This window comes from Triturus cristatus, chromosome 9 (genome assembly GCF_964204655.1).
Source record: "Triturus cristatus chromosome 9, aTriCri1.1, whole genome shotgun sequence".
Lineage (NCBI taxonomy): Eukaryota > Metazoa > Chordata > Amphibia > Caudata > Salamandridae > Triturus > Triturus cristatus.
Window position 1 is genome coordinate 541,483,979 of NC_140592.1, and position 24,354 is coordinate 541,508,332.

General features: G+C 45.0%; 1 pseudogene; it reads right to left on the reverse strand.

The window, feature by feature from the left end:
• Positions 1 to 1,612: 1,612 nt before the first annotated feature.
• The window catches only part of LOC146798264 (actin-binding protein WASF2-like), a 126,193-nt pseudogene continuing 103,451 nt past the window's right edge, over positions 1,613 to 24,354 (reverse strand).

The following is a 24,354-nucleotide window of genomic DNA, read 5'->3' on the forward strand; positions in this document are numbered from 1 at the left end:
AATAAGTGCTGCAGCCCTGGTAGGCCTACTGAGGGGCCCATGCCCTGGGTACCTAGGGTACCATCTACAAGGGACCGGCAGGGCACCCTCAGCATCCAATTGGTTGGTACCTAGGGTACTCACATCAGTTTTAGGGAGAAAGCAGATAGGCTGGGGTCCTGGATAGCAGGATCCCAGCCAGACTAGTCAAAAACCACTCAAATACCAGGCAAAAAGTTGGGGGCAACCATTAGTCAGATTCCACTCTCCTACAAATGGGCGGAGCCACTGCTGGGCATCGGTGGTGCTGGCACTAGAGCGGGCACAGGGGAAAGTCAAGGCCACTCGACAGGCGCTGCTCCGGATCAGTTAATGTATCCCTGAGGCCCAACCTGTGCAAAGGATGAACCTGCCGCCTGAAGGCCAATAGGGGCTGCTCCCAGACACACGGGGGTCCCAGGGCACTCAAGAGAGGTCGGGCAGTTCAAAAATGAGTTGCACAGCCTTATAAAACTAGTTTAGTTTGGCTGGGGCTGCTGTGGCTCCTGGAAATTCTAAGAGGTGTGGAGATGGCCCAGGCACAGACTCCACCACAGAGGTAGGCCTCCAGTGCCAACGGTCCAGCAACCCTTTCGAAGTCTTGCATTGTGAAGTGAAAGACCTTGTTGACTTTTTCCTTTCTTTTTGTGGGACATCTGTGAATGACAAGCTCCACATGCATTAAAACCTGCCTTTTTGGTGGTCATCCTTCACGCCAGGAGACAAAGTCTCAAAAACATCTTTGACAAAAAGTCAAAGAAAGCTCTCCTCCGAATTGGCGATGACTGGTGTGGAAAGAAAATAACTGACGTCAGCGCACTAGGGTAGCACCTATATAGGCACCGCAGCGGTCCCTTCCGCCACAGATGACGGCACGCGTGTCCAAATGATGCCATCTATCAGCCTGCATTGGTACTGCGTCTGGGGAAATATTCGAAGGTACGGAATTTTGTGCCTAGAATACTCTATCAGACCTTTTTATGTAGCTACTTTGCAGTTTTCTCAATGCTCATTGCCAGGTGGTATTCCTGGGCTATGCTCCGCTTGAAACGACAATGAGCTAAGAAAGATTCTTAGTCTTGCAGGTGAATAGCTGCATCTACTTAAACGGGATGTTCCTCTAGTCCATAGTAATAAAGGATTGGATTTATTGGACCTTAAACATGTAGTGGTCTAAGGGGCAGCCTCTAGTGATTGAACTGGAGTTGTAGGATTGTGTCTTTTCAGTATCGTCACTGTTGAATCTTTTAGCAACAAGACCCTGTATGTAGACAGCAAGGTCCTCAACACGGGGGACCTTTCAGAGGGATTTTTTTAACTGATCAACTGAGAACTACTCTACACGGAATGTGAACCATCATGGTCATACAGCTACTCCTCTGGGTGACCCCCTGAGTATGTCCGGGTAGGTGGCACACAAACATATAGAAAAGAACTGCATTGCCTTACCATATATGTTCACCCATGCCACTTCTCTTTTGCTTAAGGAGATTGTGAGCACTTTTTCATGATGCCCAGTTTGGCCTGTGAGCACCTTCTTGCTCTATCCTGCAACCTCAATAATAAGACATTGTGGAAATTTGTGGGAGCTCATTTACAGTCCAACTCTCAGGAGGATAAACCATGAATAGAACCAGTTAATCGTTCCTGGACTTAATCCCACCACAAAGGTATTTTTCAAAATGTGCCGAACGATTGACTGAAACTTCAACTCACAGAAAAAAGCTAAGAAAAAATTAAAAAAATGTTCTGTAAAGATATATGAAAAAAATCAAATAGGCAGAATAGGGTTTTGAATGAAGTAACGAGAATTATAAAAGGCAAAAGATAGTGTATTTCGAGGCCTCTTTTTTCTGCACTTAGGAAACATTTTCTCTGAATAATGGACTCTAGTACCACTTGATTATGATGCCCACCTTCCGAAAAGTGTCAGAGTCCAATAGATAAAATAAATAACAAAAAATTGAACAGCCGAGCTGCCGTTTTCGCTAGTTGTGACCAGAGCTTATTTACATAGTGTATTCTGTAATCCGACTCATGGCTGCGGTACAAGGGCTTATATGAATTTAGAAAAAATCTTATGAGAAAGAATGAGGATGATGAGGAAGTCACAAAGGACAGAGCCTTTCGCGCCAAAATGTCCAAAAAGGCATAAATGAGATCTGCAGACAATGTACTTTGGACTGAAAATGTTTGCGACTGTTTCAGCAAAACTTGCATTCACATGCTGGGTTTGGCCATATTCAGTCCTGGGGTCCCCCATACAGTGAGACCACTGCTGGACAGAAGATGATTAGGCAAGTGACTTTCTGTCACAGACCTCTGATTAATTACATGCATCAAAGGATATCTGGTTGAAAGAGTGGCCAACAAAATATCTCAAATCCATCCAAACTACCATCAAAATGTAGAAAATCAGCCATGAAAGAGAGAGATTCAGAAGTGATGGCATGCAAATGAAGACATCGTTACCTTGACGGATGGCAGACAGCAGGTCGCTTCGTGCATCACTGACAGGAGGCAGGGAAGACTTTGGCTTGGGAGCAGAGGGTGTTATAGAAGGGGCTGATGGAGGGAGAGGTGGTGGTGGGGGTCCAGGTGGAGGTGGTGGAGGTGGGGCTGGTGGAGCCCCGCTCTGGGGTTGCAGTGATGGAGGTGGGAGCACGGAAGTGTAGTCCAACATTGAGGTGGGAGGTGGAAGAGGAGGCGGGGCATTGAATGAAGGATGAGGGGGGAAACCAGGGGGAGATGGAGGAGGTGGGGTAGAGGGTGAAGAATACTCATACATGGGCGGTGGCAAAGGACTCTCCCCATAGGGAGGTGGTGGCGGAGGGGCAGGGGGTGGGGAGAATCCTGGCCTAGCACCTGTTGGGGATCCCACGGGGGTTGCAGGAGGCGGGTGGCCAGGGCTGACAAGACTGGAACGCTTCACCAGTCCTGGCCCACCTGGTTCATCCACTTGAAAGCTGTAACTGGAAACCAAATAGAAAGAAATCAGACTCTGGCATTCATTTTCAGGCCGCTGGACATAGCTGGGAAGGTGCTCTATTACATGATATACCAAAGGGGCAGAGATGGGAAATTACAAGCCTCTCGCAGAACCCCAACACTCTTCAAAAGGGGCTGAACCTCTTGTAGCACTCTGAGCCCTGTACCCTCACAAAAGGATTCTATTAGCTCTCAGGTAAGATCTCATATGAAAGAGTCAAGCCACCCACACTTTCACAGAAGCCATCTACATATGGCACAAGGGCCTCTCAAGAAGCACTCCATATACAAAGCTCACAAGCAATGGTGTAATATGCTTGTCTCTTCATTTTGAGTGTGTGCGATGTCTCATCTTTTAGAGAATAAATGAATTACTACAGCTATTATTAATATATCTAGGTGATTTTATAAAACTATAGCTAAAACAATGTCAACATACATTAAACATAGTGTAGATTGTTTAAAGCAAATACAGAATACACCGGATTTCACGGAGGAATGTAGACTATTTAACCTAGATTTAGAATAAATACTGCAAAAACAAGAATCTGAAAACGGAGAGTACATTTTACTTCAATAATTGGAAATATGAGCAAAACGTTATCTGTATTAGTCCAAATTTTAAAAAAACATTTCATTTATGAACTGAATGAACTGATACAAGGTCCCAAATGGCTCTGTCACATGTGAATATTTTTATGTACACATTTTTAAGAGATCATATTATCAATAACAGTCAATGGATGGAACACAATATACACCAGCAGCTTACAATGACAATATCATTTGGATATGTAATAGCACTACAGAAAACGTTACATTGTTTCACTCACTGCTTAATCTGCATAGCCATATTTAGTTTAGCATTACAATTTGTAATGCAGATATACATTTTTATATCAGAACTGGAGACAAGGATTATGCTTTTTTTTCTTGCCTTTACTCATTTATTGGCCAAGTAATAACATTACATCTCCCATCAGTCCAAAGGTTTTAACTACAAACATTTCACTAAAAAAGTCATATATACTACAGGAAACAATCTAAAAACTGAACATTTTCTCTCCGCTTCTTTCTTTCTTCCCTGCCCAGTAGATAGAGATACGTTTTTTTTTGCTTTCTTAGTCATGCAATGTCTTGCCTGCAGTTTGAGGTAGTGCTACTGCAAAAAACTACAGACTACAACATGGCTCAGTACAAAATAAAGCAGGCCTGTATCTCAAAAATGCCCAGGTGGCATTAAAAACAGCTTCACAATCCGTCTTTTTTAAAGGTCCCACTGTGGTAGAGGGGTGGGCACAGAGGTGGGTGGAGGCAGTTTCTATGCGATGCTGAAGGTGGTTGGATACACCAGTGCGTCAGAAGAATGGTGGTGTCCCTGGTGAGTGACTCTGCCCCTCTCTCCTCTACTACTGTAACTAATAACATGCAGGAAAAAGGAAAGGGGGATAAGGCAGCAGTCCCAGTCAGTATAAAAAAGCCACAGCAAAGGAGGAAACATCTTCACAATTTTCTCCATGTCGATTAAAAACCCGGAAGGCCTAGTTGAATGGCACATTGTGGAACATTCGGCATTTAACTTGGACTCTGTATATATTTTTCTACTGGTTTTGACACGGTCGATGGCTGTTCAATTTGTTTTTTTAGACATCCGGATGATACCTTTAAGCTACACCCAGTTTGTGGAATAGAGTAGCTCCTGATACCCAGGAATTTAGTATTCCGCTCTCTACTTAAGTCAACACCATCCCCCTTAAAGGGTAAGCATTGAAGTTCCCCTGTGGAACCAGTTTTCAGTGACTGTGACAACTCCCAGGTATTTATTTTCCTATAGGTCTCATTTACTTAATAGTTTGACGGTATACCTTCTTTTTTCACAGCTCTTGGTGCCGCAGGTTTCGTTCTTGCACCTGAGAGGAGTCCTACTGCATACAATGTTGAACAACAGGACATGGATTTGTCAAAGTGGTGAGGCAGTGTCTCTTCTAGTTATGCCTCAGGTTATTCCGCCTTTCAATTCTACAGTGTGATGGGTTGTCACAAAACAAAGTTGAGCAGCAATCAAACTAATCAAATGGCTTCACCAGCGCCAACTAGGAACCAACCTTAACCTCAGTTAAGTTAGTCCTAAATGTGGTGTAACAGTGATATAACCAGATATATAGCAACTAGAAGGTTGGTTCCTAAATCAGGTTGTGCAGCTGCAGAACATGGGCCCCAACTACAGCTTTTATGGGGAGAGGGGACTGGATGTAGATAGCTCTCACTGGTCTATTAGCTAGAAATTACTCTGAATCCTTAAGGATGGAACAAGAAACTATTTAATTAACTTCAGAGTATTTTGGTAGTCTCGGGCGCAGTCACCTTTTTGGAGGATACCCCCAGCAGGCAGTCTGCAAAGTAAGGATAACAACGGAGTTCATATAGCTGCAGAAAGGCCACAACCAGAACTATCAGTTTACCAATTATGCATGTTGCTGTGCTTTGTTAGTAGTTCTGGTCTCTCTGGGTTAACCAGAGCAAGGGGAACTGAAGGACGTGATAACATACATTCCACAATCCATCAAGCACTATCACCTGTTGAGCTGAACTTCTGCCAAAATGTGGGCTAAATTCACCATCTATAACTTCTGAGGAAAGGAAGTATTCGATGATATACAAACGTAGTATATAACCCCTTTGCCTTTAATATTTATTCTGACTGTTACGCTAACAGTGGCCACACCTATTTGTTTTAGGGAGACACTGCTCTTGGTTGCAGTGGCAGTGGAACATTTCAAATATAGCTCCTGAGAGCCAACAAAAACAACATAGACTCATTAATGATCCATGCCTAATGATGGTAAAAAATGAAAGTCACTGCTGCAATGAGGAGAGGTGTAGGAACCTTAAGGGGTCAATCAACAAGTTACTTACCTTCGGAACGCATTATCTGGTAGGGACAGTCTAACTGTAGATTCCTTAACTTTTTAATTCTCCCCAGGTGTCAGACTGTATCCAGAAATTTTTCAACAGTACCTCTCCGCGTCATAGGACTTTGTGATGACGTCAAATCTAGTTCTGACATCGGTAGAGTTCTAGAAGTCACCTAAGGCGTGCAGACAACATTTTCTTCTGTGAAACAGTCCGTGCCATAATGCAGAATCACTATAGAAACTGGTTGCGGAAACAGTGTGCCCCCAACCCCCCCCAAAAAAAAAAATCAATGTATCTTTGAAACGAGAATTAGAAAACAGAAATAAATGGTATGGCAATACCAAGTCAAGATCTACAAGGTAAGACCAAATGGTTCATGCATTCACACAGCTACATGAAAGAACGCTTAGTGATGTATAAAACCAGTGCTGAAATGGGGTAACACCCTTACACTCAGATAATGTCCATATGGAAAGATCAAATGGTACGGTGAATCACATAGCTACTTGAAACACTGACCGCCGGTGTATAAACCAGGGTTGTAAAAGGAAATGACTCTTACACTACAAAACATTCGCAGAGTGGGGAGGATGGGCATGGTGTTAAGGAATCTGAAGCTAGACTATATCTCTACCAAATAATGCGTTAACAAAGGTAAGTAACTCGTTCATCTGATAGAGACATCAAGCCACAGATTCCTTAACTTTTGCATTAAATACCATTGTTATACCCAACAAGAGGAGGGTCTGCGAACGAATCCTATAAAAGTTCTCAGAGACAACCAGCCGGTCGAAATTAGCAATAGAGCAGACGTACATATACGTCATATTTGCATATGGCAAAGCTATATCTAAATATGCACAACACAGATACATTACAACTGTGTGTACGCCATATACCCTGGGTGACCTAGCATTAAGATAATGCCAAGTGCTCAAAAGTATCCTGAGAGGCTGTTACTATCATCAGCCTAAAAGAAAACGCAAGAGAATGAAACCTTGCTAACTGAAAACACTTACTACCACACTTGATCCAATAGGTCAAAATGAAGTACAACCCAACCCATGAAAATCTCAAAAAGAGCTATCCAGTTGGAATATTGGACCACAAGGGATATTGGACAGAACCAAAATTTGACCGAAAAACTGACAAGGGCTTATAAATATATATGTGTAACTACACCACCATTTCAAAGTATATGGAAAGAAAAACTCAGGATGTTCTTAAGGAAGAGAAGATCTATAAAGGTGAACATTCTCTTAAGAAATCCTCCCAGAAAATGCTGCACATGACCGGAAAAGCTAACCCCCTAAGGTCAAAATATTCTCACACTGCATTCAAGATAACATTACAAGCAGTGATCGTGGAACAACCACGTTCTAAGAACGGAAGTAAGCCATATATCTTCCAAAATTTCGGTAAGCGTTAGTGATATAATCATTCGAAAGAATACAGGTATACCTAAGCCATAGGTATACCTGTACCACATAACCTGTCAAAGACAGTACTGATACAATAATATCTGCGAAGTACACAATACTACGTCAGGTGTCACTAACAGGCTGACCTGACATGGCCAGCCTTGCAAAAACCAATATATTAATATCCTCCAAATAACACTTGTGTAGGGAAAAATCAATTTGGTATATAATTAGAAAAAGAGAAACTACAACTCTGTTTCACCCCGTCTATCACGGAAACGCTGTAAAGCAGAGTCTGCCTGGGCACCAAAGAGATGGGTGCCATGGAAAGGGCAAATCGACCAAAGCAGCCTGGACAGCTTCTGAAGTTTGCAACCAGGCACGACGCCGTAGTGTCACCAGATTGTATGGCCCATCTTACTAAATCAGTAGTATCCATGCCGCATCTAATAATCAGCTTAGCAGCCTGCTGTCCATCCAGAAACAACTGTTCAAGATTTGATTGGAGGTCATCCAGAAGTGTCGGCAATATAGTCTGCAAGGCATACCACAAAGCGTGAGAAAAATAGCCAAGAGCACAAGACATGTCAGTGGACCTTAAAGAAGAACTAGTAGAGGAAAAAAAATATGTTTGCCACACAAATCTTGTCTCCTAGAATCTCTATCCAATGGAACCTTAGGTGAAGAATTCATATTTTATGAACTACCAAACTTCAAGGGGCAGAATGTTTTGGGAGACAATCACTCTTTTAAGGCCTTCCATAAAGGCTTTAATTACTGTGTGACCGCCATATGAAAGTGCTCTATAGTGTGAATATGTTTAAAGGTCTGAGATTTATGACTGGCCACAGAGAACAGTCCTTTTTGGAGATCAGGAAGCAAAGTGAGTAAACCCCTGACCCTTGGTGTGGTATTGAAACTGGTTCTATAGCTCCTTTTGTTAAAATAACTTACACTCCAACCAACAACTCCTCAAACAAGAAGTACGTGAATGTGAGGTGGAATATTGGGAGTATTGCTGGTGAGCTCCAGGCAATAATCATGGATAATGTCCAACACCCATCTGTCTGATGTTAAGAAACGGTTGCAGTTTTCCCACGACAGGTGTATGATGGTCAAGGGGAATTGGTATTAAGTCACTGCTTGCTGGGAGATGAAGAGGTACATGTTGGTGTACCTCTACCTATTCCTTTAAAATTGTTTCCTCTATAACCACCCTTGTAGAATACTTTAGAAGGGGAGGATCGAGTTTGAGGTTTGTACGAAGATGCAGTGGCATCTGTGGGAGGTACTTTTTGAGCCCCCCTATAAAATGAACAGCGAAAGGAGCATCTGTTAGAGGGTGATTGAAGTGCTCTCATGGATTTTGCCACTTCAGTGTCTTTTTTCATCTTTTCAAGTACTTCATCCACTTGAGGGCCAAAAAGAAGTTCCTTGTCAAAGTGAGCATGGAGTAATGTTTGTTGTACCGCTGGTTTAAACCTAGAGATTCGCAGCCATGTGCGTCTTCTGAGGAGAAAACCGGTGTTAACACCTATGGCTGCAGTATCAGCAGCCTCTAGCGCACACCTGATGGAGGAGTTAAAAATAAATTTTCCCTCCAGCACTAGTTCCTGACCTTTTTTCCTATGCTCCTCAGGGAGGTATTGGAGTAACTCCTCCATTTCATCTCAGTGGGCCCGGTCATTCCTAGCCACAAGACCTTGTGTATTGGCTATGCGCCAAAGACTGGCTGATTGTACAACCACTCTTTTGCCTGAGACATCTATTCATTTAGACTCTTTGTCTGGAGGTGGGGATTCGCCTGAGGTTTGGGAATTTGCTCTTTTACATGCATTGGACACAAACAAAGAGTCTAAGGGAAGCTGGCCCCTAATAAAAATTGGGTCAGATGCTGGGGGGTTGCATTTTTTATCAACCTTGGCAGCCCAGCCAAGTACCACGCATCAGGCGTTAGTCTAACGCATTTCAGTGTGGTGATCCGCATCACTGCACTGAAATGCATTGTCACGCATTATAGCGCCTATCAGCTGTCACGTGGAGTGCTGTTATAATACACATGATGGAGTGAGCTGCAGTGCTCATCAGCGCAGTGCGCACTGCTCTCTGCAGGCATAGGCTAAGGGGTCTGGCTAGATCTGCTTGCAGCTAAGCGAGTACTGCTACAATGTAATTATATCCAAGTTAGGTACACTCTGGGGCCGTGCACATGGCACCGAACTTAAACTGACGTCACTGAAGTCAGTGGCCAATGGTGAAGTGGACTGACTAAACATATCAAAAGAGGGGGGGCCAAGGAGCTAATAAAAGATCCAGTGTCCATGCTCCAATTGCTTAAGTTTCGTTAACACAAGGGGCACTGTTCCTGTATGCGGGGTGCAAAAGTCACTCACGCATGAGGGTGCAATTAGTCACCCGTGCAATGAAAGAAAAGGGTGTGGGGATAGAAGAAAGAAATTAAGATATCCTAGGTAAAAATGGGGGCCCATTCATGAAGTGGAACAACCACTTCTACTCTGTTGCCCTCACACACCCCAAGGGGTGTCATGCTTCATCATCGGGCTGTTGCTCCTCGTTGGGCCGGCGCTGCAATTCCCCACGGGTCCCCCGAAGGGTCTCTTTATCGGAGATCTTTTTAGGCCTGCCGGATGGTGCATGTGGGTGTGTGGGGTATGGGTCCACTTGAGGGTGAAAGGGGTGCGTGCAAAGTGGTGAGATATTTAATAAAGGGTAGACATGCAGCAAATGTATGGATAGTAAACCCTTGGCAGATTGCCTGCTAATTAAAAACTTGCCCCGGAAACACACTATGTCCGGGTTTCAAAAGGTCATAGGGCGACATGTTGGACTGGCTGACAGAGAGACACAATGGGGTACCTTAAGTCACTGTCAGTTCTCCTGCTGCCACCCGCGCTTCTTGCAGTTATGCGCAGCTCTTGCTCCTCTTGACCTCACGGCTGCGGGGTGGCGGCGATTAGGTGATTTTCGCTGTCTATTGTCAGTGCAGGACCCCAAGACAGGCTGAAAGCTGCTGGCACCACTGTCTGCGGTAAAGGTGGTAGGATCCAGTCTGTCCTACCTGCATTTCAGCCCGAGCAGCACCACAAGTCGGTGTTACAGTACAGACAGCGCCAGGGCCAGTCGCAGTGAGAGTGGGTGCAGCAAGCTGATGTGCTCGTAGGTTTCAGCATGTTTAACAGCACACTGGGGGCGGGAATATCTCACGTGACCGGGACCCAGCCCACCGGGCCGGATCACTTGCCCACTGACGATCATGATGAATAATCAGTGCCTGTGAGAGCAGGTAATGCATTAACTGAAATCATCAATTACATCTTTTTTTAAAACACTTCTCCGTAACTGCCATATATACGTTGCTGTTCCAGTACTGAGCTATGTGTGCTTACGCTTTCCGATGTTTATTTCCTACCTCCCTCAGCCCGGGCCCCCAGGAGTGTTTGCTGTCGCCTGGCGACACTAAACCTCACCTTCAACACGTGCTCAGAGTCCGGGAGAGGCTGAGCACGTGATGATTAGGGCAGGCACGCCTCTCATACACGGCTAGCAGGGAACTGCAAATCTAATGAAAGTAATTTTTAACAGAAACCATGCAGGTTTGAAGCTTGCTAATTCAGAGAAAAGGTTCCCACTGATGCACAAAATACAAATATTTCCACTGACCAGTTTTACATTTAGAGGTCTTCACCAGCGTCATGAATGGGGTGAGACTGACTTCTCTACTGTATAGCAGCTGAGAGTGTATGCTGCCGGCTGAGCCAATGAGTAACACACAGAGACACTTCTCAAGGACATCGGCAGCTACATAATTTTTTTTATTTTTCCCTACCTAGTTGCAGCAATGTAGTGTTATATTTTTACTTGAGAAAAGGTAAGTTGCTATTAAATGAATGCTACCGCAGTGATTTATCACAGCAGAGGTGTTGGATATCCTTATTGAAAGCACTTGACTGTACCATTGATACATTGCAGATTCCCAAAATTACGATCAGTTTGCAAGGGCACTAGGTTAGTGCCCTTCTCTATCTGTGATTTGCAGCAGTTTAAAGATGTTCTTAGTTTGTTGCTCAAATGGGTGTCTTTTTTTAAGTTTACATGTTTCCCTCATCTTTACTGCTTGATTTTGCTTGTGAGAAAGTGTCACTCATAGTGGTTAAATGTCACTCATAATTACACTGAAATTATAAAAATGTCACACATAGCAATCTGAAACCTTGGCAGCTATGCCTTGGGAGCTATGATAGGTGCGCGTACAGGGTCTTTAAAAAGGTCTTCTGCATGGTGCATAATGCCTTTTAACATTGGTAAAGATTGTGCTGTCACGTGTGGTCCCCAATTTTTCAAATAAAAAATCTTCTTCTAAAGATTCTTTATGTAGAGTAACTCCATGGTCTGTGGCTGCCCTGGCAATTAACTTCTCGTCAGGAGGTGAAGAATTTGCAGGGTATAGATCTAGATCTGTCTGTGGGAGAATATATATTATAATCATCCCATGGAGCTGGTGGTGGTTGGCAAGAAGTGTCATCCCCAGCCCCTGTGTTAGGATCTGTAGGTGTACACTATGGTGTAATATCTAGAGGGTCGGAACTCGGTACTAAAAGTACTGGTGAAGATGGTGGAGGGGAAAAAGGAAGGGGGGGACCTTTTTTCTTTTTTAAAGAAATTTTATTTCCTATGTCTTGTGAGCTAGGACTCCTCCCATTTTAGGATGATAGCATCACTGTTTTTTTTTTTTTAAATAAGTCCAGTGTCTGGATTAATATAAATGTTCTTTTGTTTTGGGTCCAGCTTTTCTTTCATAGTTTCCAGAATTGGCTCCGCAGGCTTCTGAGGAGAATCTTTCTGTTTCAGTGCTGACATTTTCAGTAGCAAGCCCGATTTTTCCTTTTTGTCCTTTGGAACTAAAGTTTTAGGGGCTGAAGGTGTGGTGTCTCGACTTGGGCCGAAAAGCTTGACTTGTGCTTTCAGTGTCAAGCCAGAGGGCGAGGCGTTCAAAGCAGAGTCTCAGTGCCTACCATGGCCGGATGGCAGTGGTGGCCCGGAAGCCTTTTGTTTGGTGGAAGTGTGCTTGGTGGGCAAAGGGGTTTTAGTACTCACAGCACCTTGCCTGGGACATCCTGGGACTCCAGTTCGGAATAGGAATCCTGAACGGAGAATCCCTCTTCTGCTGTGGACGCTTCCATTTCTTCCTTCTCAATATCTTCTCCAAAGATATTGGGTATGTCTTCGATATTCTGTTGCTGCATTTCTCTTTGTCGAGCCAGACGGTCCCACAGGGTCTTTTTAGATCGAAAAGATCAAAAGGCATCACAGTCTTCTTTCCTTGTGCTCCGGAGAGAAGCCAGGTTTATTGACCTTGTGAAGGTCAGTGTGCGGATATTTAAAGTGGCACCGAGGGCAAAATTGGGAATAGAGTCCGTTTCATCGGAAGATTACTCAATGATGTTTTCCTCGAGTGTAAGTTAATGGAAACAGGCTAGGCCCGAAGCCCGCGGTTGGAGTTTTACTGATCCAACTAGGAAGTTTTCCGACATACGGTTGATCGGAAACGTGTTCAAAACAATACCCACGAGGGTACAGTGGTTTGCGCTCCAAAAGGATCCCGAAGAGCGGTCTCGAACCGGAGCACCGCAAACCACATCCAAACCCGATGGAGGAAAGAAAACAATCTAACAATGGAGTCGATGCTCATGTGCACTATCACCGAAAGGAGGAGTCACTATACCTAGTGAGTGGAAAAGACTTCTTTGAAGAAAAACAACTTGCAAACATCCGGACCCAACACTAGATGGTAGGAGTATACAAAGCATGTGTATCTACAGCACACATGCCTACAACACAATATTTGATACTTTCTTGATGTACATCGTGTTGTCTGATACGATGCGCTGATGCAACGCATTCCACATTATGCAATGCGATGACCATCTAGATAATACAGAAAACAAATATTTTCTATACTTTTTAAATGGCTTTTTGTCGCTACTGACTTTGCCAATACTGGAGGAGCAAAGTCAAAAGCAGTTACCATTAAGGTGCAAGAGAAGGGTGGCTTGATGGAAAAAAATTACCAAAACACACCAAGAGGTGATCTTGAGCGACAGTAAGAAAGACAAAGGAGGGGTAGCGGCGAAGAAGGAAAATGCTACTTACCAGTATACATCTGTTGTCGGCATGTAGAGCTTGTGCATAGATCGCCATCTAGTGTTGGGTCCGGATGTTTGCACTTTGTTTTTCTTCGGAGAAGTCTTTCCAGTCACAAGGTAGGAGACTCCTCCCTTAGGTGATAGAGCGAGTGGGCATCAACTCCATTGATAGATTGTTTCCCCGCAGGGGGTGATGAGGTTCCGCGAGAATCGGAACAACATTTTTTTGATATGTTCGAATATGGACGAGTTTGGTATCTACGAACCGCAAATGACGAGTTTAGTGGGTGTACGCGTTTTCGCTACGCTACTATGTATGGTTCGTCTTATTTGTGGGTATGTCCATCTGAGTCCTTGGGTTCCATTTTAGATACGGTGTCCATTTTGTCTCTTGCCCTCAAGTAGCCAGCGAACGGACACTGTCCGCTTCGTGACCCTGGGATTCCCAAGCTTTCGTGGAGGACACATGTTCCTTTGAAGGTGTCTTTATGATGAGGGGGATGACACGGCAAGGGCAGATGGCCCCGCTCGAGGCTCATCTTCCCGTGCTGGTCTATTGTTTCAGTCGTGCATACATTAGGCACGAGTTCCTTGATCCTGCAATCAAGTTCCCGGTATTGCTCTCTACACTGTTTTCTAAACTGTTATGCATCCTTGTCTTTTCCTTTGCATCTGTTTCTGTCCCTTCCTCTAATTCGTTACGGTCAGAATGGAATGTGCTTAATGTGCTTTTACAGTTGGGAACCGGCAATGCTGCTGTAATTATGTTTTGGGTTTCTGAAAAGATGAATGCAACCTTTTTGAAGTTTACTGTGGGAACTGAGTTGTAACCTTTTGTCCGCCATGTTGTGCAATGACCAAAATGTGTATAAAAGGAGCGATCCACTTGTGCAATTTGAAGCAGTCTCTCAGAACCTACACGCTGTGTACTTCTTGCGACTTCTGTATCCCTGCAGTAAATAAATGCTGATCTTTGACGCCGCAGGAAGTGTCCCGTGTCTCTGTGTTTTGTACGCCGGAGCAGGTAACCCACGAAGGTTTCAGGTGTTGTCCCCTGGCACCGCTGAGCCTTAGAATAGCCCAGTCCTTCAGTTGGCGCCCAACGTGGGGCGACATCAGCGGTACCGGTCCAAAGCCCGACGATAGTGAGGAACTTCGTGTGAAATCTCCGAGGGAAGGTGCACCCCGCTTCATCGATCCAGTTGTCGAAATAAGTGGCCCGAAGACTTTTCCCGCGAAGATTCCCGCCTCCTGACGGCTGCGACGGACTGATGCCCTGACTGTCGACCTGTTTTGGCGCCTGGCGTAGTCCTTTGTACGGCGAGACGATAGACGGGCCTTCCTGGTGACGCCATTGCTCTTTCAGTTAAGTATTTGTGGGTCGCTCCCAGAGTAGACTTGGTTGTTTGCATGGTTCCATTGCATTTGTGGTTCTTAGTCGTTGGTTCTTAGTTGTTGGGTTTTATTTGACAATTGCAATTGCCAAAAACCGAGGGTCTTGCATTTTTTTTTTGCGAGGACATCGTAATTCGATAGCCCTTGAAATTTGTAAACTCGGTTAGCGTGCACAATGCCTGGCCGTAGTACTTTGTTGGGTTTCCTTCCATGTTGCAGCACGGATTCCCGACTGGAGGATTCATGTCCGATACCTCCCGTTGGAACTCCAATCTATGAGCTCTATAGTCGCGATGGAGTAGGTCCTATCGTATACAATGAATGTTGGATTCGATATACTAAAAAAGATGGTGTTCTTAGTTGGCCACCTCATGGTAGTTTCGAAACTGCAATATTGGATAATCTTGAAACTAAATTGTTTAAAAAGAAGGCTAGGCCGGCCATGTTTGATTCCTTTCGGTTATGGCGTAAAGAGGCCAGGCAGAAAGAAATTAAACAGTCTAAGAAAAATATGAGAGAAGGTGTTGTTGCGGTAATGCGAAATGCTGAACAGTATCAGCGAGACAAGGATGAGAAGGAGCAGGAAGTTTCTGCTAGATTGCATCATATGGCGGTGGATAAATGTTATCCGGTCCTACCGTCTAGTCCTGATAAGATGGGAGAAGAAACGGTCGAGGATCCCTTATTGTCTTATCTATTGAAATCACCACCTCCCTATGCACCAGGCACTGTGGGTCCTGTGATTCCTCCTGCTCCCCAACCTGCTGTCTTGGCGGCTGCTGGACAGCCTGTTGTTCCTCCTGTTCTTCCGAATCCCCTTGTGCCGCAAATTGTTCATCCTCCGCTACCCGCTGTTTTCCCTATTGCTCCTTTGCCTGTACCTTTTCAGCCTATTGTTGCTACTACTCCTGCTATCTCGACTACTTCTACTATTTCTATGGTTACCCCTAATGTAGTTACTCCTGCACTTCCTTCTTCTTCCCCTTCTGTTCGTAGTCGCATATTTAGTGCTGTCGCTAATCTCTATTCTCCGCTTTTTGGGCCGATACTTGGGTCCGATCTTTCTGATGTCTCTCAGCGGCGTAGTCAAATTCCTGATGGTAGAGAACGTGAGTCGTTAGTGAAACTGGCGCGTAAATGGATTAGTTACCCTGCAAAGTATACTTCGCGTATAGTTTGAGACGTTTTCTCAGTTTAATGAGCCCACACAAAGATTTGTGTACGAGGAAATGTGTAAATTTTTGGGAGAAGTGTTGGATAATGATGCGGTAGACGATGTACCGCCCGAGATTACTGAACTTCAGAATCAATTTTCGAGTGGTATGATTGTGGGTGCTAATGTTCGACATGCTTTAGAGCGTCTGTTATCTTTTCGATCTACGGTATCACCTCGAGCATTGTTTAAGGATGAAATTGAGGAGTGGATGGCACAACCTGGTCAGTACCCTATGCGGGAAGTTCCCCCAGTGTGGATGCCAGGTGATCCTGCTGCTGTCCCTGCTATTCTACCACACTTTCAGAGAGTTTGGATACACCTCCCATGGAAGCGGTCGGAAGTTTTGCAGGTGAAGCAAACTTTGCCTGACCCCCGCAAAAATCCGGCAGGTTATTATAAGGAGTTATCCCAATTAGTGGATGCTACTATTATGAACCTTGCCGACATCGACATGTTATTCGGCAATGTAGTACCTCAACCGATTTGGGCGAAAATCCACCAAGAGAATCACGTAGCCGAGTTAGGCGGTGATTGGGCTGCTCTTGCTGCGGCTGACGCACGACAAGTTGGTGGGGCTAAACCTGAGCAGCTCATTGAGAATCTGCCCCAGAGGATAATTACACTTATGAAGACGCTTATGCCAGCAATGAGAGTTAACTGGGACAAACTGTCCGCGTGCAAACAAAAGAAGGACGAGAGTGTCTCCGATTTCTTTACGAGATTTGAAGAGGCATTCATCGATCACAGTGGTCAGGATATGAGCACTGAGGGAGGTCAGCGACTGTTTGTTGATAAATTTGTATCGAATCTGCTGCCTGAATTAATCAACAAATTGAAGAACTCTGAAAGTTTGTGGGCTGTTTCTACCACTGCTCAAATATTAGCTACGGCCCAATACTACGAAAATAGAGAGAAAGAGGAAAGCGAACGTGCAGATAAGAAAACGAAAGATCTTAAAACTAAGGTCTTATTGCAGCAAGCGTATCCCCCGCGCTCGAATCAACATGACTCGCAACAGCAAAATCGATTACAGCCACAGTTTACTAGGTCGCAGTCGCGTACTGCCTCCTCTACACCACGACCTATGTTGGGGTATAATCAATGTGCATATTGTAGGGGTGAGGGCCATCTGAAGTTTAATTGTCCAGTCTTGCGTGACCGAAACAATGGCGTTTCGGCTCGAGGAGGTCGTAGTGGTCCTCAACAAGCATCACGTGGTAGGGGTCGCGGTGTTACTCAGAATCAGGATGAGCGTTTTGCCGCTTCAGCAGACTCACAAAATTGCTTTGACCGACGCGATTTATCGGCTGGTAGATTTACACAGTATCATGTGGATGACTATTATGTCGAGCATGATGTTGCTGCTGACGGTAATTATTAGGACAGCCATAGACAAAGGAAGGGAGTGGTATCAGTTCCGGTTGATCAGAGAGGGCCTTACGTCGCAGTTGCCACAATGGGCGTAGTTGAACCTTTTCTGCTGGATACTGGTGCAGCGAAAAGCTCCATCATGCATTCGAAACTCCCTGGCGCGCCTTTGTCTGGCTTAACGAATGTTTCCGTTGGATTCTTTGGCGCCCCCGTTAGCAATCCAGTTTCTTGTCCATTGCCCCTTACGATTGGGTCTTGTGAGCTAGAAGCTCCTTTGCTTTTGACTACTGGTTGTGGTGAGAATCTTTTGGGCCTGGATTTGTTGAAGCGGTTACACGCGACTTTGTACTGTTCTCCTGCGGGAGTGGAGCTTATGTTGGGTCAGAAAGTGATCTCGCCTATGTATTTGTCGACTGATAAGCTCCCACCGGAATTGAGTTCTCTTCCTAAGTCTTTGTGGGCGACGGGTCCCAACGACGTGGGCCTGTTGGAGATACCGCCTTATGTTGTTCAATTGAAATCAAATGTGCGACTACCACGCATTCCCCAGTATCGTATCTCTCTTGATGGAGAGCGAGCACTATTAGCGATCATTTACGATTTGATCGATAAGGATGTCATCGAAGAAACTCGGGGTAACGTGTGTAATAGTCCTGCGTTACCTATTTTGAAACGAACTGATCCATCCAAGCCTCCTGTGTATCGTTTTGTTATTGATTTGAGGGAGGTAAATAAAATTGTGATTCCACAGTTTCCCGTGGTGCCTGACATTACGGCTTTGCTGACTCTGATTCCAGCTTCTGCATCTTGGTTCTCTGTCATTGATTTGAAGAATGCCTTCTTTAGCATTCCGATTGCTGAGGAAAGCAGAGATCTATTTGGTTTCTCATTAGGTGGTCGCAGTTTCAGGTTTAAACGCGCCCCTCAGGGCTATTGTGAGAGTCCATCGATCTATAGCCAAGCTCTTAAGAGTCAACTTGATGCGTTTGTGTTACCGGCTGGTGCGGCCTTGATTCAGTACGTTGATGATCTGTTGGTAGCTGCTGACACTGAACAGATTTGCAAAACTGCTACAGTATCACTGTTACAGCATCTATGTGATTTACATCACAAGGTGTCACCTTCTAAATTGCAATATTGTTGTCAAGAAGTAACCTATCTAGGTCACTTATTGTCGAAGGATGGGAGAAGGTTGACCCCAGAAAGAATTGCAGCGATCGCTCGAATGACTGTGCCAACAACTCAGAGAGATGTGCGTGCCTTTCTAGGAATCACGTCATACTGCAGACAGTGGATCCCAAATTTTTCACTGTTAGCGAAGCCATTGATTGCTCTTACGTGCAAGGATGTTTCGACTCCTTTGCCATGGACGGAAGAATGTCAGAAAGGTTTTTCTGAACTGCGTGATGCGTTGTGTTCGGCTCCTGTGTTAGGTACTCCTGATTACAGTAAGTCATTTACACTATACGTTCACGAGAGAGAGGGTTGTGCGTTGAGTGTTTTGACGCAACAATTTGGTGGTAAGCAGCGTCCATGTGCATATTTTTCCTCGACCTTAGACCCGGTAGCTAGAGCGTTGCCAAGTTGCTTGAGAGCGACAGCGACAGCGGCAGCTGCGGTGTCTATTCGACAATCCGCAGGTCTGGTTATGGATAATACGCTCACAGTGATGGTTCCGCATGCAGTTGACACTCTCCTGAATCGTACAAAAACTCAACATCTGACGAGTGCAAGGTTGTCCGGTTACGAGTTAACACTTTTGGCAAGTCATATACAGATCAAACGTTGTAATGTGCTGAATCCGGCGACATTGTTGCCTACTAATGTGGAATCAAATGATGTACCACCACATGATTGTTATTTGCGAACTGAAGAAGAAACGAAGGGTCGTGTGGACCTGAAAAACACTCCATTGACAGACCCCGATGGCACTTTGTATGTTGATGGTTCATGTTTTAAGTTGCCGAATGGTGATGTCACGACTGCGTATGCTGTAGTGACGTTGAGTACGGTTGTGGAAACTGCGAGATTGAGTCAGAATTCAGCGCAAGCGGCAGAGTTGATTGCGTTGACGAGAGCGTGTGTTCTGTCTAAGGGAAAGCGAGTGAATGTATTTACCGACAGTTAGTATGCGTTTGGTGTTGCACATAGCTTTGGACGATTGTGGAAAGAGAGAGGATTTATGACATCGCATGGTACGAAGATCCAACACGGACAGCTTGTGAATGATCTTCTGGATGCACTTACATTGCCTAAACAGGTGGCAATCATTAAATGTAGTGCGCATCAAAAGGTTACGGATGATGTTGGTCGTGGTAATGCATTTGCGGATGAGATTGCTAAGGAAACAGCTAAGAATCTTGCGTCCCGAATGTATGTTACGAGTTTAGTGAGATGGCCGACGGAGACTGGTATATGTGAAGACACTGTTGAGAGCGTGAAAGCAATTCAGAATGAGGCCACTAAAACTGAAAAGACCAAGTGGAAAGAAAGTACGGGAAAGTTAGACACCCATGGATGTTGGGTTGACTTGTCGGAATGTCAGAGGTGGATGTTACCAGATGCATATGTGCTAGCCGTTGTGACTATGGCTCACGGTTTGTCACATATTAGCGCAAAAGGTATATGTAAGTTATTATCTCCTGTATGGAAGAATGATGGTATCGCTAAATGTGCTGAGAGGGTGGTTAAGAATTGTATGGTGTGTTTGATGTATAATCCTGGCAAGGGCACTCCCACTCCACCTGGCCATTTTGCCCCTCCTACATGTCCCTTTGAGGTTATCCAGCTGGACTTCATCCATATGGAGAGATGCAATAACCTGAAGTACGTTTTAGTTGTGGTTTGTGCGTTCTCCAGATGGATAGAGGCTTATCCTCTTAAGGATAATACTGCCCTGTCCACGGCGAAAGTCCTTCTGAAGGAATACTTTCCTCGGTATGGAATGCCACGGATTGTGTGGTCAGATAACGGAAGTGAGTTTGTGGGAAGTGTGATGCAGAGTGTGTGTAAGGGCCTTGGAATTCGACAGAAATTCCATAGCGCCAATCATCCTCAGGCAGCGGGTTTGGTTGAAGGGTACAATGGTACTCTGAAACTGAAACTTGCAAAGATACAAGCTACGACTGGTTTGTCGTGGCCTGATGCTTTGCCTCTGGCTCTCTTGTCAACCAGGGCGACTGTGCACTCTCGAGTAAGGCTTAGCCCATATGAGATTGTGTTCGGCCGCCCTGCAAACATTTGGGGAGTCCCGAGGCCTAAGGCCTTTGATAGCCTTGAGTATCCAATGTTGATTGATTATCTTCATGATCTGACTGCTAAACTGAGGTTACTTCATCAACAGGTCTTTGAAGCTTTACCGGCACAGACAGAGGGTCCTGGACATCGGCTCCAACCAGGTGACTGGGTTGTTACCCGCAATTTTGGCAGAAAACGCAATCTGGAGCCAAGATTTTTGGGCCCCTTTCAAGTGCTGTTAGCTACAAGGACTGCAGTTCGGTTGGAAGGCAGAAAGAACTGGGTGCATGCCACCCATACCAAAAAGCTTTCGATCCCTTCATCAGCAGATAATTGGGTGAGAACTGGCATTGCGACAGCGGAAACGGAGACTCCTCTACGTTACGTGCCGTTTAGTGATGCTCAACCTGTGGTAGACAATTTATTGCAGCCGGACACATCTGTTGAATCGTCAGTTTTGGAGAGCTCAAGGTCTGAATTGTCATCTGCTCGATTGAACACTGTTTTACCAGCTGAACAATTATTTGAAGAACAGTCTCGACCTGGAAGAAGTCGATATTTTCTTCGTTCACACGACAAAGACTAATAAAATTGTTCTGTATTTTCCTTTACTGTTGCCACGAACATTAAGCCCGATTACATCCTTTGCTGATTGTTGCATTTCTTTTTATGTGTACTTTACAGCTGAGAGATTTTTTTATTAAGTTGAATGCTCGTTTAAGAAAACCTATCATCCGGGTTAACCGAAGGGCCGTGCGGGTACTTCCTTCTGTTTAGCAGGTTCCGGACACTAGGTCAGTTACCCTTTGTTGATTCCTGGGAACTCCTGGAAATTGATAATCGCTACTCAGAACGAAGTGCGTCAAGAACGTACGGACGGTTTTTAGAGGATGGCATTCTCTAAGCTGTTGGAAGTAGAAGGGATGTCGGCGCAAAGATCAAAATTGCATAAGATTGTGCGAACTAAATGTTTTTTGTTTCAGGTATTTCTACTGTTTCTGACTGTTTCTATGCTATTGGTGGGAGGAGTGTATTTTGGGATACAGTTGTTATTGCCTTCCATTTCGCCTACTTTTCCTCCTAAACTAAGCTCTATTACCACTGTTTCTCCACATTCTTTTCATCCCCTGCCCCAACATGAACAGGTTAGACGTGCGGAATTCATGAATAACTCCTTTGTTCAACTCCTACATCAACATCAGTTGGTGATGAATACTACCAACTGTTGGGTGTGTGGGTTAATGCCACATACCATGGATAGGGGTATTCCGTACTTGGTTCTTCCTTACAGCTCCCAGGGCTCAGCGCGAGCATTCCAAACTATGTTTCATAGTGCACTAGATTCCTACCCCAGTCGAGAGCCACGTTCCGCAAACTCTGGTCCTGGTCCGTATCACAAGCCTTTGGCGATAGCGATTGCTGATCTGGATCGAGATATTTTCGATGCATCACTCATTCCAGATGAAGAGGTACGAGCATATCAAGATCTGAGTGAGACTGAGTATAGTATGTCAGTGGGTGATAGACAGCTTAAGAGCTCGTCTCCAATATGGATCGTACCCCACCTCGGTAATTTCTGCTTGAAAGGTCTTGGTCGAAATCCGAGAGCCCAGCTTGGGGAAAGTGCTTGTACTGACACGTACGTTCTACCGATGCTCTCTTCCCCTGTTTTCCTGACTGCCAAGGGTACCTATTTCGTATGTTATGAGCGTGCATATACATGGTTGCCTCGTGACTTCTCGGGAACCTGTTATATTGCGAATCTTTTGCCACCGACTTTTACGGTTGCCTCAGACTATCACAAAACTAGAGTTGTGAGAGGTGTTGTCAGCAAAGAGGACACTGCGGGTCAAGAAGCAGGAGACTTCTTTAAGGGTTTCTTGCCGTTTTGGGGACCTATGGTTAATAGTAGGAACCTGAGACAGTTGACCCGTGTGGTAGAATTGACTGCTAACATAACTGCGAGTGCTCTTGGTAATTTGACAGCGGAACTTCAGGCGGGTAGACTTATGACGTTGCAGAACCATATGGTTCTAGATGTTGTTCTTACAGATAGAGGTGGTGTGTGCAAAGTTATCCATTCGAGTTGTTGCATTTTCATTCCTGACAACGCTCCAACCGTTTACCAAGCCATCTCGAAGTTGCATAACATTTCCGAGTCCATACACGTGGACGAGGGTAATTGGACGCTTCTAGGATGGTTTTGACTTGGGCCGAAAAACTTGACTTGTGCTTTCAGTGTCAAGCCAGAGGGCGAGGCGTTCAAAGCAGAGTCTCAGTGCCTACCATGGCCGGATGGCAGTGGTGGCCCGGAAGCCTTTTGTTTGGTGGAAGTGTGCTTGGTGGGCAAAGGGGTTTTAGTACTCACAGCACCTTGCCTGGGACATCCTGGGACTCCAGTTCGGAATAGGAATCCTGAACGGAGAATCCCTCTTCTGCTGTGGACGCTTCCATTTCTTCCTTCTCAATATCTTCTCCAAAGATATTGGGTATGTCTTCGATATTCTGTCGCTGCATTTCTCTTTGTCGAGCCAGACGGTCCCACAGGGTCTTTTTAGATCGAAAAGATCAAAAGGCATCACAGTCTTCTTTCCTTGTGCTCCGGAGAGAAGCCAGGTTTATTGACATTGTGAAGGTCAGTGTGCGGATATTTAAAGTGGCACCGAGGGCAAAATTGGGAATAGAGTCCGTTTCATCGGAAGATTACTCAATGATGTTTTCCTCGAGTGTAAGTTAATGGAAACAGGCTAGGCCCGAAGCCCGCGGTTGGAGTTTTACTGATCCAACTAGGAAGTTTTCCGACATACGGTTGATCGGAAACGTGTTCAAAACAATACCCACGAGGGTACAGTGGTTTGCGCTCCAAAAGGATCCCGAAGAGCGGTCTCGAACCGGAGCACCGCAAACCACATCCAAACCCGATGGAGGAAAGAAAACAATCTAACAATGGAGTCGATGCTCATGTGCACTATCACCGAAAGGAGGAGTCACTATACCTAGTGAGTGGAAAAGACTTCTTTGAAGAAAAACAACTTGCAAACATCCGGACCCAACACTAGATGGTAGGAGTATACAAAGCATGTGTATCTACAGCACACATGCCTACAACACAATATTTGATACTTTCTTGATGTACATCGTGTTGTCTGATACGATGCGCTGATGCAACGCATTCCACATTATGCAATGCGATGACCATCTAGATAATACAGAAAACAAATATTTTCTATACTTTTTAAATGGCTTGTTGTCGCTACTGGCTTTGCCAATACTGGAGGAGCAAAGTCAAAAGCAGTTACCATTAAGGTGCAAGAGAAGGGTGGCTTGATGGAAAAAAATTACCAAAACACACCAAGAGGTGATCTTGAGCGACAGTAAGAAAGACAAAGGAGGGGTAGCGGCGAAGAAGGAAAATGCTACTTACCAGTATACATCTGTTGTCGGCATGTAGAGCTTGTGCATAGATCGCCATCTAGTGTTGGGTCCGGATGTTTGCACTTTGTTTTTCTTCGGAGAAGTCTTTCCAGTCACAAGGTAGGAGACTCCTCCCTTAGGTGATAGAGCGAGTGGGCATCAACTCCATTGATAGATTGTTTCCCCGCAGGGGGTGATGAGGTTCCGTGAGAAT